Genomic DNA, 19,538 nt, shown 5'->3' with positions numbered 1-19,538 from the left:
GACGCATTCTTGCACGATATAACGTTACTGCCTCGGACATTATTATGAGACCGAACGATTATGAAAAATACGGTAAGCGTGTAAAAGGGTGAAAAGTTGGCGCGAACATATTATATAAAATTTGCTGGTTAACCAACTTCATTTTAGTTAGCTTATCTAGTTGTTTGAGCTCGGCTGGCTAACCTTCGTTAATGTTCGTTAAATGTTAGCTCTATTGATTCCAAAATATCTAGTTCTTAAGTAAAACAAAGTTAATACAAAATAAAACGTATACATATCTTACCTTGGTAGTGTTAAACAGGAGATATTTGACGGTGATGGTCGAGAAACTTGTCAGGAGAGAAGACCGTTGGTTTTTGTTTGAATGTAAAGGCGGGAGGAGGCAATCATCATAGCTTGTGGGGGAGGGGACAGTATGATGCAAGTGCTTTACTCTTTTAGAAAATATAGTTTTAAGCACATTTTTTGCACATATACAAAATAAGTGTTTTATAAGGCCATGAAATTTACACACAAAAAAATATTTGACAAACATGATGTGCATTTTGTATTATATCAAATAAAAAAATAAAAAACTTAGTCAAATATTGTAAAATGTTTTTCATTTTCAATACACAATTATGGCAGGTACTTTTTAAACAAATACAAACCAAATTTAGTAATAAAAATTTAGTCTAATATAGCCCAATTGGGGCCCAAACAAGACCCGCAAATAAACAATAATGGGCAGCCTAGATGGAGCCCACAACCTAAACCAAACTGGGGCCCATAATAACCCCATCAAAGTGCCCACTCTGAGCCCATGCCCACATGACACCCATATAACCCAGAGAAAACCCATGTGGGCCCCACATGGACATGTTGGCTGGGTTCATTTTGACCTGAAAATAGGATGTTTGGGGAACTGGGTGAGACGTTATGGATTTGTGTTTACTGTTTTGAGAATACGAGGCATAGTTTCAAGAAACGTGTTTAAGCAATCGAGAAAAACTGTAATGTGTCTGTTCAGACCAGCAGTGTCAGGGTTCTGTGTCTTTGGTTGGCCTTGTTCTTAGCTCTTGTCTTGTCATGTTCATCATGAGCTCTTGGTCTAGCTGTGTGTTCCCTCGTGTACTCCTGTCTGTGTGCTCTAAACCCTTGTGTGTTATTTTTTTTTATTGAGCACATGGCTTGTGATTGTTTTTATTGGCCATGTGCTCTTATATTGTCATATTTGGTGTGACCACATGGCTTCTGACATGTTTCTTTCTATAGCTCACAATTGCTGTCCGGATACATCTGGATTAGTGTAGACCGGGGAAGCCAACCATGCTACCAGAGGGCTACCTTGCAGACTTCAGTTCCAACCCTGCTCCAACACACTTACCTGTTATACCATGAACACCTTGATAATCTGGTTCAGGTGTGTTTGATTAAGTTTGGACCTGAACTCTGCAGAATGGTAGCCCTCCAGGAGCAGGGTTAGAGACCCCTGCTGTAGACACCACCCACTTGTTATCTCATTATTAGTTCAATTGCCTCACCTTCATTACCCTCTTAATTTCCTTTCCTAGTTATTCTCCCTGCGTGTTCTGTTCTGTGCCAGATCATGATTGAATGTTCATGCATCTATAGTGTTCCTCAGTGTGCCTTGCCTTGAGTGATGTTCGATTCTTGAAAAATTTAACCAAACTTTTGCCTTTGGATAGCTAGATGGGTCATTTAGAAGATAGGCGTGGCCAAATCCACCCAAAAGCCTATCATTCCTAAACGAAAACTCAAAACTTTACAAAAATAGGTGAGAAGATGCAACATAATATTCTAAACAAGCATGCAAACTTTTATGATCATCAGACCATAGGTGGCACTATAACTGTTAAAAAGCTTTAAAAAACATATTTCCTTAGTAAATTGCCTATTTTGAATGTAAATGGTCTTTTTCATCTATAATTTAAGTAGTTCTATGCTTGCTAAATAAAATATAATACCTTTTTACGCATTGGCGTAAAGGCCTTAAAGTGCTTGAACCCCCGATAATTGCAGCTCACAGCTATATTTATTATTTTTATTTTAAATTTTTTTATTTTATTTTATTTTCCATCACACTTTAACGAAAACTGGCCGACAAATAATACGCAGAGCCAGTACAGTTACATTAAATTACGGTTTGGTGGCGCTCATAAACAGAATACTACTAAGAGACAGGGAATAGCATAAGAAGAATCCAGTGAATAAACAAATCACAAAAGTCAAGAATTGTACTTGTTTCAACTGCTGTAACAGTGTAAGCAGTCAAACATGCAGGAAAAAGCAATTAGTGATAATAATGCTTGCGGCGTTTCCCTCTGGTATCCATCAGCTTTTATTATACCCTGTGCACTCGGGTATCTACATCCAGTTACAATTAGCCAGAATGTGTTCCAAATATGTGGAAGACACATCTCAAAAAAATGTCCCCTAAGTGTTGGCATATCCTGATGAATAGAAGTTGCTGAAAAGCCCCAGGATGATGTTTGACTCAGTGAAATTATATAGTGTTAATGTTCAGGTGAACAGGTCATTTCATTATGTTGGCTACATATAAAATGAATCCAGTCATAATTACAAAGGCCAGCATGATAATCACGGTAATTTTGCCAATGCTATGGCTGAAATCAAACTTACATCCACCCATTGAAAGAGCATTTTAGTGGGAAAAACATGTAATTTCTTTTTATCTAATGTATTTGAATGGTACTTTTTTCCGTTGTAATATTTTGAAATCTCAAGCACTTAATTTTCACAGCTACACAATGGTGCCTAACACTGTCAGTGTTATCACTTCTCACTTGCTTCACTTTTTAACCTCCCTACATCTCTGATGTAAAGGTATCAATTACACGGTCTCCCAGTCGTGCTATTCATTTCCACAAGTTCAAACCTCTATCTCCTCGCATAGGGATGGGATTTCACAATGCTGACAACCAGGTGTTAATTTATTTCACAATACAATAGCCTGCACACCATGGTACCCCGACTCAAACTGGCCCTCAAAACATACTGCTAGTAATTCCTGCCTCTCACATGCTGCTGGGGCAGAGGGCTTTATTGATGTTCTTTTTGTTTAAGGCTCAAATCTGCATGCACGATTAAAAATGGATGTGTTTGAAGTCAGTCGGATCAAACCAGATGAGGGCAGTGAAGGTTTGATAGCGTGAAGCCCCAGCATCTACAAAGCCAGACATACCAAATGGGAAATACGAGTCAGAACAGGATGCATTGTTTGGCTTGTTCTGGGTGGACCATGCAAACATCCAGTGGGGCCGTAAGATGACTAGGATATAAATTGGATCCAAAAGTTTGAAAATCACACTCTCAATACAAAATTTTCTTTTGTTTTAATGACATCTAACTCCACAAGTTTGAGTTAAAACTGATAATTATGTTCTCTAGCATGATTTGAGAATGATCCAAAAACAATACTGTGCATATTTCCAAGTTTAGATTAAAATATTTTCAGTGTTGTCTAATGGGTCCTACTGTATTGGATTACATAATTACAGTTTTTCTCGATTGCTTAAACACATTTCTTGAAACTATGCCTCGTATTCTCAAAACTATAAACACAAATCCTTAACGTCTCACCCAATTCCCCAAACATCCTATTTTCAGGTCAAAATGAAGCTCTACACTCAAAACCATTCACTCTTGCTGAAAAAACAAACTTTGCCCTCAGACAGGACACACAAGCCCTCAAAATCACACACACTACAACATAGTCTAACACACTGGTGCAATAAATTCAAAACAACATTTCCAAAACTGGTAAGTTATGTTGCTTGTGGTTCCCCCCCTCACAAACCTTTTCACATGATGAACACAAAAGACACAACCAGTGGATACATTGGCACATTTTTATTCATACACAGAAAACACACACACACAAAAACATTTTTTTTTTCCTGTTTTACTCTTTTTTTTACTCTTTTTTTTTTTTACTCTCTCCTCTAATTTTTTTTTTATATTTACTTACAGTAAGATGTGTGTGACCAACATATGACAGTAAAAGAGCACACACAAACCATATTCTAATATGGAATTTGAATTGTATTGGAATGGTAAAGAGTGTTGGGACGTAACAGGAGGGCCTCCACTCAAGGATACAATATGATGGACATGTCTAAGAATGTTCCACATATGGTTGAAATACCTAGAAAGATAACATTCTGGGAGTCAAGACTATAAAGGAGAAAGGAAGCCCTCCCTTCGCGGTCACACTCTGCAGCCACTCTGTGTGACTGTACGACTGCTGACCTTTTCTTGCAAGAAAATACACCTCATCAAAGACTATTGGAAATGTTTGTCTCTTATTCAGTGATAGAATTTTGTTTGCCACCACACCTCCCTGAAGGTTCTCGAGGCGACAGTAAAGTGACTCAAATTTGGCCTTACTCGTAGCCCAGCCTCCCTCATAGTCATACCATTGATAAAGACATGGGCAACTAGAGTGGCTTGAATTTCATCTGAGACTGCTTGTCTTCTTGCCCTTGCCCTTCTTCCTCCTCATTCTTATCCCTCTTCCTTCATGTCTTTCTGGATCCATTGTTCCAAAACGCAATAAACTGATTTGGGCCCTTTTATATCTATTGACGGTTCTGATTGATGTGTGTTAAATTTTGACTCTTAGTGTTTCCACTTGGGTAATTGTGTGCTAACTGAGCTGAAGCTGTGCTGACTTGAGTGAACAATTTTGAATGCTAGTGCTTTCTAAATGACAACATGGTCTAAGCAATGAGAAATGAAGGGACTTGTGTGTAGAGTTTTGCAGTGACAGTTCAACAAATCTGACTCGTGTCAAAACAGGGAATAGTGTTAATAGTTTAGTGAAATGGGTGTGCTTTTTGATAAATGGCATTATGGTTTTGAAATTTTAGTTCAAAAGCTTGGTTATAGTGTTTAAGCAATCGAGAAAAACTGTAATAGAGGCATAGTGTGGGTTCAGTCTAACAAAATTAACAATAACAAGTTTCTCCTAATAACAAACATCAGCAGAATGGATCTAGAGAAACGTTCAGTCACTGATCTCTTCAGTGGATTTACAAAGGGTTTTCCAAACTGGGGAGTGCAAACCAATGGTTGTTAAACAATTAAAGGGGTGGTATAATGCCCTTTTCCCAAGATGTAAAATAAGTCTCTGATGTCCCCAGAGTGTGTATGTGAAGTTTTAGCTCAAAATACCCCACAGATATTTTTATACAGAATGTTAAAATTGTCACTTTTTGAGGGTGAGCAAAAACGCCCCGTTTTGTGTCTGTTCCTTTAAATGCAAATGAGCTGCTGCTGGAGGCACAGAGGGCGGAGCTTCAACAGCTTGAACTCACATAGACATACACTGAAAATTTCAAACACTTTTAGCCTTTAATGTTCAAAATGGATTCAGACAAAGATGGAGAGACTCAAGAAGAACATGTAGAAGCAACAGGACATTTCTGAATGGTTAGTTGATGAATTTATGTAGTGTATGTCTAGTTATCTTCTAGTCATTGATTAGCATATTCTGTCATGATAATCTACACATCGTGTTCGGGGGCGGGGTTTATGTAAATATAAGGGTTTATGATGTCACTAACCCGGGAGGAAGCTTGTGTAGTCCCTACCAGCCGTTTGTTGTAGTCCTTAAAAAGCGATTTCTTTAAAAGCAAATATCTCCCTTTGCTTTGAACTTTAAGCATCGTAACTTTGCAGATGTTGTTTATGCTCAAACAGCAACATTACACACTAACTAAAGTTAAAAAAGTGAAAAAAGTGAAAAAACCACCCCTTTAAAATAAATAACAGTAAAAAAAAAAGGACAAAAGGTCAAAGTGGTTTGGCTGAATCTTTAGTTTGGAAATCCCTGCTCTTATGATACGTCACAAATCATGACAGCTACATTAATTTTTCAAATGATCCTGCAATATGGGGGTCCTGTGTCAGGTGAGCAACTGCCTTTGAAATGAATTAAAATGTTACCGAATAGCTTTCTTCAGAAAACTCCATAGAGGTTGTAAATATAGGCCACTTTTTCAATATTTTGACAAAATGAACCTTCAGGACCTAATCACATCTTTAAAAAAATAAATATTAAAGACATATTCATGATTGTTTTTGAATTTTTTTTTTTTTTTTTTTTAAATGTATCACTTAACTTTTGCAAATGAACATTTATCCAATATGTTTTCACTAGAATAAAAAATAATAATAATAATCTTTTCTTGGAAAAACATATTTAAATGACCAATGTTTGTTCATTCATTCATTCATTCATTCATACTTCTCACCTTGAATCATCTAGACATTTTACATCTGTAGAAGGAAAGCCTTTTACATCTGTACATCTGTAGAAGGAAAGCCTTTTACATACATTTTACATCTGTACCAATGTTCGTTCATTCATTCATTCATTCATTCATTCATTCATTCATTCATTCATTCATTCATACTTCTCACCTTGAATCATCTAGACATTTTACATCTGCAGAAGGAAAGCCTTTGATCATTTCCAATACTTTACCCCTAATGCCTTGGTTGTGGGAAATAACTGAGTGAGTTTTTAAAGTGCATGCCATTCTGCGAAATAGCCTGGTGTGGAGGCCATCTATTTAGTGTAGCAACAACATCAAAGCAGAATACATTACGATCTACCCCAAGTGCTATCACCATTTTACCTCATTTTCTGTTTGAATTTGCTGTGAAGTGAATCATTGTGCATGTGGTACATTAAGTACACAGGAAAATAGAGCTCTTGGATGACTGTGACCTTCAGATGGATTTTCAACACAGATTGAAAATGTCAAAATGTTGTTATACCTCTTATTGAAGATATAACACTCATATTTAGGAAGTCAAAATCAGTTGCACAATAGGTTAAAAATGCTTTAGTGGTACCATGTGGCAGTGATCATATCAGATGGTTATACTATTTGATAAATATAGTAAACCATATTTTAAGTATTTACATGTACTCTAAGGGATAACCATATAAACATTAAAGAAATACCATGGTACTATGTAAAATATGGTAAGATCAATAGCTTTTTGGTATTTTTTTCTATTGTAATCTTAGTATAGATAATTTAACAAATCTTTAAAACCTAACGCACTGTATATAGGAATGAGACAGTTAAACAAATTACTTTCATTTGTGTTATATTAAATTATCATTTGTAGGCCAAAATATTGGAAGAAAATAAGTCAGTCTAGAGGACCTTTTACCTCTTTTTCCTCCTCTTTCAAAAGGAGAGCACCTCTGCAACCTCATGAAATCAAAATTGAATTTTTTGGCTTTTAGTATGATTGTTAGTCTTGCCATTATCTATAAGCTAGTGTGCTCCAAAACAATGACACAATTCGCATTTAGAAGATATAAGCATTCAAAACTTTCAGTCTCTCACATCACTCTGCACTTCAGCTTCTCATCAGATTTTCTGTCCAAACAAATGCAGTCTGGAATCTAAAGTGTCCCGTCCCCTACACTATAAGGCTCCATTTACACTACATGATTCAAGTGACCCAATTCCGATTTTTTCCTCTCATGTGGCACAGATCGGATATGACTGGCGAACGTGTAAGCAGGAAAAAAGCACATGGATTCCGATATTCTCAGATCGGTTTCAGGCCTCACTCATATGTGGAAATAAATCTGATATTAATCAGATACATGCATTTGCGTCTGCCATGTAAGCAGACAAATCGAATATTCCCCAGTAAATGTCATACGTCATTAAAAAAGGGACGTCAACTCAGGTGGACACCAACTGCAATCACATGACTTATTAATGGCGCGATGGAGGGCGAATAAGGCTCAACACAGTGGAGTAAGAGGTTGTATGTCTTTTGAGCCTTTGGGGCGAAGAGACAGTGCAGGCAAAAATAGAAAATAGAGCGGAAAGCAAAACACTGGATAATCATTTTGTCTGCATCTGCATCCATTGCATATCGCGCTTCTTTTTTTCATATTTTGACTTCCTTCTCCGGGTCAGAACGTCTACATTGGGTTGTTTCGGCAGTGTATAGTGTAAATGCAAATATCGGATACAGGTCACTTTTAAAAGATGATGTAAGCGGGTTGTCAAAAAAATCGGATATAGTCAGCAAATCGGAATTGGGCATCAAGACCTGCAGTGTAAATGCAGCCTAAATAGATGCTGAGCCTGTTGCTAAAATTGGTCACTTGTTCATACATTTACTATTTTCTACATGGTGAATGGCACCATGAGTGTAAATATGCTTTCCATTGGGCCGAAGGAAGTCTGGTTTCACGTTAGTGTCACGCGAACTGCCAAGGCGGTCTGCTCCGGTCCAGAGACACAATAGCACAGAACAGATCATATGCGCGAGTCGGACCACAAAACATATTGGACCTATTTGAATTCTGCACAGAATGCTATATTTTAAAGCGATTGATAGGATATTATAAACGATTAGAGATTAGGAACTGTAACTTTACAGAGCTCAACGTCTCTGTCCAAGCTGTGAAACTAAACGCTATTGGCTATTTTAAAAAAGGGGAGGAGCTGTTCAATATGTCCCACCCTGTCTTCCTGTTTCAGTGGAAATTACATCAACACATTGAATAGTGCTTCGTGTTTCAAGGCACTTCAGTGGGCCTTTGAGAGACTTAATTTTCCATACAACAGATCGAAGCTGCTGCCATCAAAAGGAAACAACTTTATGCAAGCAGCCAAGCAAATCATGGAGTGAACAATCCAATTACATTTCTTTTTTGTTGTTTAGTTGTTTTACGAATAAAAGTGGAAAAACTAAAGATATGAGAGGATATAAAAAGTCTACACCACTGTTTAACCCTCTGGGGTCCTTCGTTTAACAGTCACACTCAGGACCTTCGGGTCCAAATCATTTTTTTTTTTTTTTTTACTTGTTTTTTATAATATTTTTTCTTTTCTTTTTTGGTGTTTTGAGATAATTTTTTGATTTTAATTAATATTTATACAATAATTATGACCCATTTTTTCCCATTGAATATAATAGACATTTTTTATATACATATTTTTTATTTTATTTTTATTAAAAAAAATGTGTGTGTGTGTGTGTTTTTTTTTTTTTGCACTCTTGATGTTTTAGAGATTCACCCCTTCACTGTTGAGTCCTTTTTTTCTGCATCCTGGCTGATTTGTAGCTTGTATGCACAAAAAAATTCTGTGTTTTCATATTTTTGACAATTTCCCATTCATTTCCTATGGGGGTCATTTTTGACCAAAGAGCAGAAGTGTGACATGCTTGGATCATGACCCAAATATTTTTTGTGTGTTCACATACCTAATACCATAAAAGTCACCAAGTTTCGGAACATTCCGATGAAGCTGTGATTTTTAAAAATTCAAAACAGATTTTAGTAATCTGAATTTATTAGTGTGTATGTGTATAAAAGTGTGTTTGTGTGTGTGTGTGTGTGTGTGTGTGTGTGTGTGTGTGTGTGTGTGTGTGTGTGTGTGTGTGTGGATGTGTCTGTTTTGCACTCTTGATGTTTTATAGATTAACCCCTTCACTGTTGTGTGCTTTTTTCTGGATCGTGGCTGATTTGTAGATTGTACGCACAAAAAAACTCTGCATTTTCACATTTTTGTCAATTTCCCATTCATTTCCTATGGCGGGTCCATTTGGACCCGAAGGTCCTGAGTGTGACTATTTTTTTTACAACCACTTAGACTATTCAAATCCTGTCCCCAATTTTTTTGGGTGTTCATATACCAAGTACCAACAAAGTCACCAAATCTCAGACCATTCCGATGAAGCTATGATTTTTAACATTTTTTTATTTAAACGCTTCGGGTCCATTTGGACCCGAAGGACCCCAGAGGGTTAAAACAGCTGTTTTTTGTGAAGTAAAAATTTGACCTTTTAAACAGAACATTTCCAATTACAATGCCACACCACTTCAACTTCCAACTCAATTGGGAAATGTATGTGACTGTGTTCAGAAGGAACTAATTAGCAAGCTCATGTGAAACACACTGGTCTGGAAGTACCAGTCGACTTGGCACAGAATGGTGTCTGCTAGAAGATAACTGTCACCTTTCAGCATGAAAATGATCCAAAACACACAACTACATACACTGAATTTATAGATTTTTTTTTTTTTTTTTTTTTTTTGTCAGTTCTACTTAGAAAATCTACTTCATGTGGTAACATCTACAATAACTGTTTTTTTTTTGTTTTTTTTTTGTTTTTTTTTGTTGTTTTATGAAATAAATGATTTAAGATTACTGATTATAACTGAATTCAACCAACCTGAAAAAAAAAACTGTCATAACTCTCAGTATTTGTAACCTGATTTCTCCAGCAAGGTAAAATTACTTAATGGGTTTGATATTATTTATTTATATATTTTTATTCATTTTCTTTTATATGATGAAAGTCCTTTTTCACCTTGATGTAAATACACTCATGCAGATCATGTATACACTGCCCAATAAGGTCTGGTGCAGTGCGCATGTATCAAATGTGTCCATCCTGAGTTAGTAGAATCAGGTGGAAATACCTCCTTAAAGCAATAACTGCACATGTTCACTTTTTACGGTATAAAAAAAACAAAACAAAAAAACAATTGGCTTCAGCAAAGAAAGATTTGTGTTTTGGAATGGCCCAGCCAGAGCCCAGACCTGAACTTTGGTTCCCTTTCAAGGGAACTCGAGCTGCGTCAAGACGCTTTGGGAATGCCTCTGCGTGATTGCGTCATGAAGCACGTATGAAAGCAGTCCACATCTGTCATTTGACGTCATCGACCAGGAAACTAAAAGCACACCTGGAACAAACAGTCACTAGCTTCTCTGACTTCAGCAAGCGCTCTGTGTTAAACTGTCTCTGTCTATATATTGTTGTTTGTCCACAAGCATAATATATATATATGTATATCTAGACAGGAGTATAATGGCGAGCAAACAGCTTTTTGGATTGTGTGCTCGTCCCTGCCCTCGCATCATTATGAGTGGGGACACACGGAAATTATGTGTTGTTTGTTTGGGAGTGGAGCATGCACGGTCAGCTCTAGTAAAAGGGGGCTGACAGTGCTCATTCATAAATTCCCGACGTGTAACATATGCACTATAGAGAGTTTTAGCTCTGCTCCTGTTGGCTTTCTTCTCGAGGGAAGAAAGTCAAAAAAAAGATTATTTGGCTCGGATCTCACGTTTAGAGATCTAGACAGGAGTATAATGGCGAGCAAACAGCTTTTTGGATTGTGTGCTCTTCCCTGCCCTCGCATCATTATGAGTGGGGACACACGCAAATTATGTTTTAGGTATTTTTTTTTTTTATGTATTAGGCCTTTTCTCTCTCAGGTGAGCAGGTTGATCCTTCACCCCCATCCAGAATTGTGGAAACTTTGGGCTTGGCCTCTGAGGGGGCCCATCTCATAAGTTCAGGTCTCTCAACCAAGGTTGTTGAGACCATGCTCCACTCCAGAGCTCCCTCCACAAGGAAACTCTATGACTTGAAGTGGATATTTTTTCACTTCCTGGTGCGGAGAGCACTAGCCGGATCCAGTTATCTGCCCAGTGGGTGCAGTGCTGGAGTTCCTGCAGTAGCTTTTCTCCACAGGTCTATCCCCTTCCACACTAAAGGTGTACATAGCGGCCTTAGTTGCTTACCACATCCCTTTAAGTGATGTATCCTTGGGAAGACACCTCTAGTAACGTTTTCAGTGGCATTGCACAGGTTGTCATTTTTTAAACGTGCAAAAGATCTGATATGATTTTTCTTTGTTTCAGTTTTTACATCTTAATAAAATCAGCTGTTTTAACAGGGGTGTTTTTATTTATATCCATGAATGCAAGAAGGTTTTTGATGGCCTCAGGCATTAACTGTCAACTTTGACCATGCACTTTAGTCTGAGTTGGTAACGTTGTTGTGAAGACTGAAACTCTTGTCCAAACCCTGTTAAAACATTTGTTTCATTCTTTAGTCCAAAATGTTATTACAAATAACTCTTGAAAACCAAGCCATGCAACTAGTTTTGTCCAACACAGAGAGAAACAGGAAGAGTATCAAAAGATTCATGTGGACGTTCAGTTAAAATCCATGCTGTGTAACAGAGGCTGTAAAACATTAACCACTACTCAAAGTTCTCACTACAGAAGGATCTTGGATGAGCCCTGAATCCTGATACACTGAGCCCTTTATGATCACTATAGCTGAGTGAGCCTCATAGTGGATTTTTAAGAAAACAAACCAAGTCAATAAAATAAAACAAAGTACACTGTGGTCATGTTCAGAATGTAAACCAAGCTTATTTACTGAATATTGCACAGTACTGTATACTGAAATATTTATTAAATGAAAAGTATGTGAAACTGCAAGCATCATGACCTTATTAGGTTGTAGGTTTAATTCAGTGAATAGCATCCAATAATCATCTTCTAAAAAAAAAAAAAAAAAAAAATGGTAAAGGTTTTTTATTTATTTTTTTATTTTTTATTACGCCCCCAGTTTTGAGTAGGGTGAAAAAATGCTTTTTGGCAGTCCGATCCAATAATGATTCATAAAAGAGGTTGAAAATCACAGATGATTTATTCTCCAGGTCACTCATAATGTTGGAAATGGAAAGTTAAATCAAGTGCACTGCACTGTGGGACATATTTTGTGCAGTATTTTCTCATCAGTATGTTTAAAAGAAGCACTCTATTGCTATGTATCTGGAGTTTAGAAAAACAATCTTTAAACAACTTTTGAAAGCTAACAATATTGATGTGATTCTTCCTATGAACAGCCATTTCCAATGTTTATTCAGATATGAATATGCAATGTCCAATTCCACCATATTTAAGATTTTCATGTCACAGCAACTACAGACCACCCCAGTCAGCCAGCATGCATTGATGGTTTCTCCATGCCAGTGTAATGAAATGTATATGAAAGCATTCTCATTCCACAGGGAAACCACTAAATCTGATTAACCGCATAATGCACATGCACATAATGCACATAAATTTACAATAAATAAAGAATCCCATTACACCAGTAATTTGCATCACTGACATCAATAGCTGATTCAAAATCAGCTACATTATATTTTTTCTAGGACTATTAAACATGCTAATTCAATAAAAACAAATTAAAAATCAAGTATTTAACCATACCTATTCATAAAAGGAACTTTTCTACCATCAAAGCTTGAAGTACTTCATATAGTGTGCGTTGATGATGAAATGCAGGTGCGGTGAATCAGAACTCCAGGTAGCATGAACGAGTGGGCGGAGTGTGCAGATCTGGTGACTCCATGACAGTACCCCCTCCTCCACGGGCGGCTCCTGACAACTGGGTAGGACTACGACGGGGTCTACCTCAGGCCCTGGGAGCTGGTCGATCTGGGTGTTCCGTGTGGTATTGGGTGAGGATTGTAGGATCGAGGATATCATGGGCTCACCCATGAGCGCTCCTCAGGACCGTAGTCCTCCCAATCGATGAGGTATTCCAGTCTGGGACCCCGTCTTCACGAGTCCAGGATAGCTCGGACCTGGTAGATCGGTTCCTCTTCAGCGATGTTGGGAGGAGGAGGTACTTCTTCGCCACCAAATTATGTGGGAGGAGAAAACAGAGGTTCAGAGTGAGGTTTCAGGAGGGATACGTGGAAGGATGGTGAGGGAGATCAGGAATAGGGTGGACCAGGATCTGAGTGGTTTGGATGGCCTATTTGAGTTGTTGGAAGGCTTCTGAGGCTGTTGGGGTCAAGGACAGAGACTTGGGCAGGCCTTTGAGAGCTGAGGTTAATGGAGAACTGAGAAGACTGTAGTTGTGGATGAATCGTCTTTAGAAGTTGGCAAATCAGAGAAAGCGTTGGAGTTCCTTGATTGTAGTCGGTTGAGGCCAGTTTTGGATGGTATCCACCTTAATCTGGTCCATCTGGATGCCATGTTGGTCTATGACGTACGAAGTGGACGGAGGTGGTGTGGAACTCGCATTTTTCCAGCTTGAGGTAGAGATGATGATGGCGGAGTTTCTCAAGGACCTGCGTTATGTGAAGGCGATGTTCGGCCAGGTTCTGGGAGTAGATGAGGATGTCGTCTATGTAGACAACGACGAATCGGTTGAGGAAGTCCCGGAACACCTCATTCATATAGCTTTGGAAGACTGCAGGTGAGTTGGACAGGCCGTACGGCATAACTCGGTATTCATAGTGACCTGAAAGAGTGATAAAAGCAGTCTTCCACTCATCACCTCGGCGTATATGAATGAGGTTGTAAGCGCTCCTCAGGTCCAGCTTGGAAAATATGCGAGCTCCACGGAGTTGCTCCAGAGCTTCCGTGACCAGAGGAAGTGGATAGCTGTACTTGACTGTCTGAGAGTTGAGGTGTCGGTAGTCGATGCACGGCCTCAACCGTCTGTCCTTCTTGGCCACAAAGAAGAAGCTGGAAGCGGCAGGGGATGTAGACAGTCGGATGAACTGTTGCTGAAGTGCCTCCTGGATATACTCCTCCATGGCCTTCTGCTCCAGGATTCCTTCCGGGATGGCCTTCCTTCCAGCACCATGAACGTTATCTCTTCGGAATGTAGGCATCCGATGCGGAGTGTCAGTGTGGGAGAGAGGTGTCGGATTATACCACGCCCCAGCGGTTTTCCTTGGATGGTGTGGATTCTTAGATCCCGAGAGCAGCGTTTCTTGTGGACATTCAATTTCTGGAGGAGTTGGACAGAGATGAAGTTCCCCACGGAGCCAGAGTCATTGAGGGCTTGCGCTGAGACACAGATACGGGGGGTTAGAATATGCACAGTGGTATGAGACAAGGAGGTTATTTGAGGTGGAAGTTGAATAGTACTCACCACGGGGCGTGGTGGTCGGACAAGACAGGCGGTGATGACATGACCTTCTCTCCCACAATATAAACACAATTGATTTTGAATTTTTTGCTGATGCTCCGAATGTGAGATGATATGAATCCACCTGCATAAGTTCAGGTGCTGAAAGGGCGACTAATGGTGCCGAGGACGGAGGATATGCAGCGGGATTTAGGAGAGAACAGGCAGTGAGACGTTGAGAAACCCGGATGATATTTTGGATGAAGTTCTCTATTCCCATAGCATCGTCATACACAACCATGAGCTGGCGGATGTTGCTATTGAGTCCCTGACGGAAAGCGGTGAGTAGTGCAGTCTCGTTCCAGCTGCTGGTGGCTGTCAGTGTGCGAAATTGGAGGGTGTAAGCACTGACCGAGTTATTGGCTTGTCACAGGTTGAACAACTGGTCATGAACTGACAAATCTGAGGCAATTTGGCCAAACCCCTGGGGTCGGCTATCGCGCTGGTGCGATAGTCAAGCTTGTTTTCTTATCAGTGCAAAAGAGACTCAAATAACTCCGTCAATTTTTGTCACACAGGCAAGTGTTATACATCATTCAAAACTGTTAAATGTCTTCTTTTATTTGTGTACACTAATAATAAAAAAAAGTTGTGTTTTTCGTAAAGAAAATAAACAAGATGCACGCTCTCCCGTCTCTCAATGTGAAGATCATTCTGAAACGCGACAGAAAATGATCTGTAACTCAGCGAATGCTTTTCACTGTGACATGAAACGTATGTCTTTACAAAGCTTGAAATCTCAATTTTGAAATGATGTAAATCATATCAAAAACAAATATTCTCTGTTTAAGTAATCCGTATGAAAGCAACGACATGTACAGTTTCTCCAGTCCGAGCTAATTAGCTCTAATGTGACCACGCTCACGCGTGCACGAGCGATTGACATGCAAATAGTCCATGTGGGCCTGTAAACACCCTCATTACCTCAAAACAAAGAATCAGAGACTACAGTAACGTACTTCTCTGCTTTTCGTCGATACTGTGTTTGTGTTGTGCTGTTTACCTTGGATTTACCTCAGAAGAATTAGAAGAACACGATTTGAAGATGAGAAGATTCTTAAGGTAAGACATTTCCACTCCTAATAATAAGCATGTTATTGTTGTATAAACTTTACATTGTAGCTACTAGTTAAACTGGTGCCAGACTAAAATGTATGTTATGAAATGAGATTGGAGTAAAAACATGAAGCCTGTGTCATACATGTATATGTAGGCTATCTATATATAGACAGAAACATGTTGAAATGTAAACTAGAAGCAACCTTTCAATGCTAAATGTATATTCATGTACGACACGAGGATGTTTTTCGATAATAAAACACAGCATGATAAGTAGGCTAGTATGAGTGTTTACTCTAATATGGTGATTATTATAATGTTTAGACCCGTGTTTACTGTTAAATACTTTGTTTGTGGATATCTGCTCAAACATAGATGGTAACAATAATGTTTCATAATTTGGAGCGGCTCGATCGCTTCAGTAAATCTTCTCCGCACGCGCTGTAAGTTTGAGTCAGTCGCTGTCACGGTGCGCTCAACGATGCCTCCTCCTGTTTTTTCTAGATCACTCTCCCCTGAGTTCTAGGACTCCTCACACTCATCACCTTCCATCCCTGTCTTATCCTCATTATCACTGCCACCTGTTCTCACTCAACTTCCCTTTATCTGGACCTCGCTCCCCTCTGTTCCCTGCAAAGTCTTGTTTCTGCCACGGCGTTCAACTCTGAGCAATCTCCTGATATTTCCTAGTATTCCCTGTTTCTCGATCCTAGCCTGGTTCCAAGGACATTTGTATGAAGGTTTGCTGCCTGCCCCGACCCTTGCCTGGTATCGACTCTGAGTTCTGGATTTCCCCTGAGTGCTTCTGCATTACCATTTCTGTTCTACTCTGTTTGCTTGTGTGTTCCAATAAAGTATCTGCACATGGATCCGAACGCCTCTGCCTCTGCTTCACAGAAGAATTCGCCAACACTGGATCCAGCAACCGTGCATCAACTAACCTCAGAAGTCTCCAATCAAGCTTCAGTTCTAGTGGCCCATCACCGACAGCTTGAGAAATTAACTTCACTTACCGAGGAATTGGTGAGATCCATGCAGGCCCTCTCGACTCAATCCGCCGCTGCTGCTCAAACCGCTGCACCTCCAGTTCAACCGTCTCCAAGTGTGAGTACATCTCCCAATAATCCTCGTCTATCCCTTCCTGATAAATATGATGGCTCATCAGCAACGTGTAAGGGGTTTCTGCTACAATGCACTCTGTATATTAATCAACAACCCAACCTCTTTTCTAACAATGACGACGACCGTGTGTCTTTCATATGTTCATTGCTGACTGGAAGGGCCCTGGAGTGGGCGACAGCGCTTTGGGCCGGAGGAAACCTTGCTTTTCCCTCTTATGACAACTTTATCGCCTAATTCAGAGAGGTCTTTGAGCATCCCCCCGGTGGTAAGGAACCAGGCGAGCTGCTACTGTCTTTACGTCAGGGAGGACCTTCCGCGGCAGATTACACGCTCACCTTCCGCACTCTCGCTGCGCAGACGGGTTGGAGGGAGGATCCGCTGAGATTACTCTACCGCAAGGGTCTCAATTCAGATCTGCAAGGAGAACTGGCATGCCAGGATGACGGAAAATCTCTCAGTCAACTAATGGATCTTGCCATTTGTCTGGATAACCTCATGCACGCCCGCCGCACACCGCTCAAACACCGAGTCGTCGAATATTCATCCGCCAGCTCTGAATCAGAACCCATGTAAATCGGCTTTACGCGCTTAACTACAGAGGAGCGAGAGAGAAGAAGACGCAACGACCTCTGTCTATACTGTGCTCAACCTGGCCACTTGAGGGTGACATGCCCTGTGAGACCTACTTCAAGAGACTCTGCTGCGGTGAGTTCCTGTGTTCGCTCTTCCAATTCTCTCACTTTAGAGGTTTCTCTCAGTTCTGATAAAGGGATTGTTAATATTAATGCATTGATTGACTCAGGGGCAGCAGGAAATTTTACTGATCTCGCTTTTGCTAAAGCTCATAATTTTTCTTAGCCTAGAAATCTAGACGTACCCTAGCGGCAGCAAAATGTATTTTGCAGCCAGGGTAGTCTAGCAACTCTCCATTGACTTTCGAGCTGCAAAAACCTAAATTGGGTCAGGCCAATCACATCGTGTATAGAGTAGGCGGGGCGGGCTTAACATAATGACGACAGAGTTGCGACGGTTGCTGCTACTTGAAAACAAAGAATGGCTGCTGCTGCTGGAGAACATCGGCTTTCGAATCGGCTTTGGCCGCGACTCTGGAGGACTTGGAGTTAAGTTTTCCTTTGAGAAAAGAGCAAAGAACGGCACTTAAGTCATTCTTAAAAAAAGGAAGATGTGTTTGTAGTTTTGCCGGCCAGATATAGCAAAAGTTGAATCTATCAACTAGCTCCGCTGTTGGGAGGTGTCTGGTTGGTTGAAACGCTGTCCTATTGCGTGCAGAGGGAATTTGAAAGACAGCCGTTTATCCCGCCCCTCGGATTGAGCCGTGTCTATGGTGAGTTGCCAGACCTAACATATTGATGTAGGTCTGGCTTGCCAGGTTAAATTTTTCTCTCATTTCATGTGAATCCCGGGTGGCAGTGGCAGCACTAGATGGACGACCCTTGGGATCTGACAAGGTTCAATATATCACTCAGCAGTTAACCCTCAATACTGGCACTCAACACTCGGAAACCATTCAACTGTTCACCATAAAATCACCGCAATACCCTGTGATTCTGGGTTTTCCCTGGCTGGAGAAACACAACCCCTACATTTCGTGGTCCGAGAGGAAGGTAATCCAGTGGTCCTCTCTCTGTTTAACTAACTGTCAGCCCGCTGTCCTTGGTCCTGAATCTGGTTCCAGCCGCTCCTAAAATCCCGATCTCTTGGGTGTACCTACTGTCTATAATGATCTTCTAGGACTCATCACACTCATCACCTTCCATCCCTGTCTTATCCTCATTATCACTGCCACCTGTTCTCACTCAACTTCCCTTTATCTGGACCTCGCTTCCCTCTGTTCCCTGCAAAGTCTTGTTTCTGCCACGGCGTACAACTCTGAGCAATCTCCTGATATTTCCTAGTATTTCCTGTTTCTCGATCCTAGCCCGGTTCCAAGGACATTTGTATGAACGTTTGCTGCCTGCCCCGACCCTTGCCTGGTATCGACTCCGAGTTCTGGACTTCCCCTGAGTGCTTTTGCATTACCATTTCTGTTCTACTCTGTTTGCTTGTGTGTTCCAATAAAGTATCTGCTCATGGATCCGAATGCCTCTGCCTCTGCCTCTGCTTCACAGTCGTGCTTATCTCATTTCATAACGTCAGAACGAATGGAAACATTTGAAGTAACATATGATAATCAATATATTTTTCTGTAGTGTAGTGTTACTGATATGTTCCTTTTTAACGATTTATAGGCCGCCTGCAATAAGCTATTGTTAATATTATTTTATGCAGCACTGCACGTATATGCCTACAAGGCACAACAAACCTGGTGTTCATTATTTATATATATATATTTATGTGTGTGTGTGTGTGTGTAACATCTGCATCTACCATTCAGTCCTTCAACCGCCAGAGGGAGCCATCCCCTGAATACTGAATACTGCCACATCACTTCCTGTTCCTATCAGTTATAAGCAATGTTGTTTGTACATCATGTTGCGAAGTATTGCCAGGTTACCCTGTCTCTTTCGAGTGTTTTGCTTATCCCT

Source organism: Squalius cephalus (genome assembly GCF_949319135.1).
Source record: "Squalius cephalus genome assembly, chromosome: 5".
Classification (NCBI taxonomy): domain Eukaryota; kingdom Metazoa; phylum Chordata; class Actinopteri; order Cypriniformes; family Leuciscidae; genus Squalius; species Squalius cephalus.
This window is presented reverse-complemented; position numbering follows the sequence as displayed.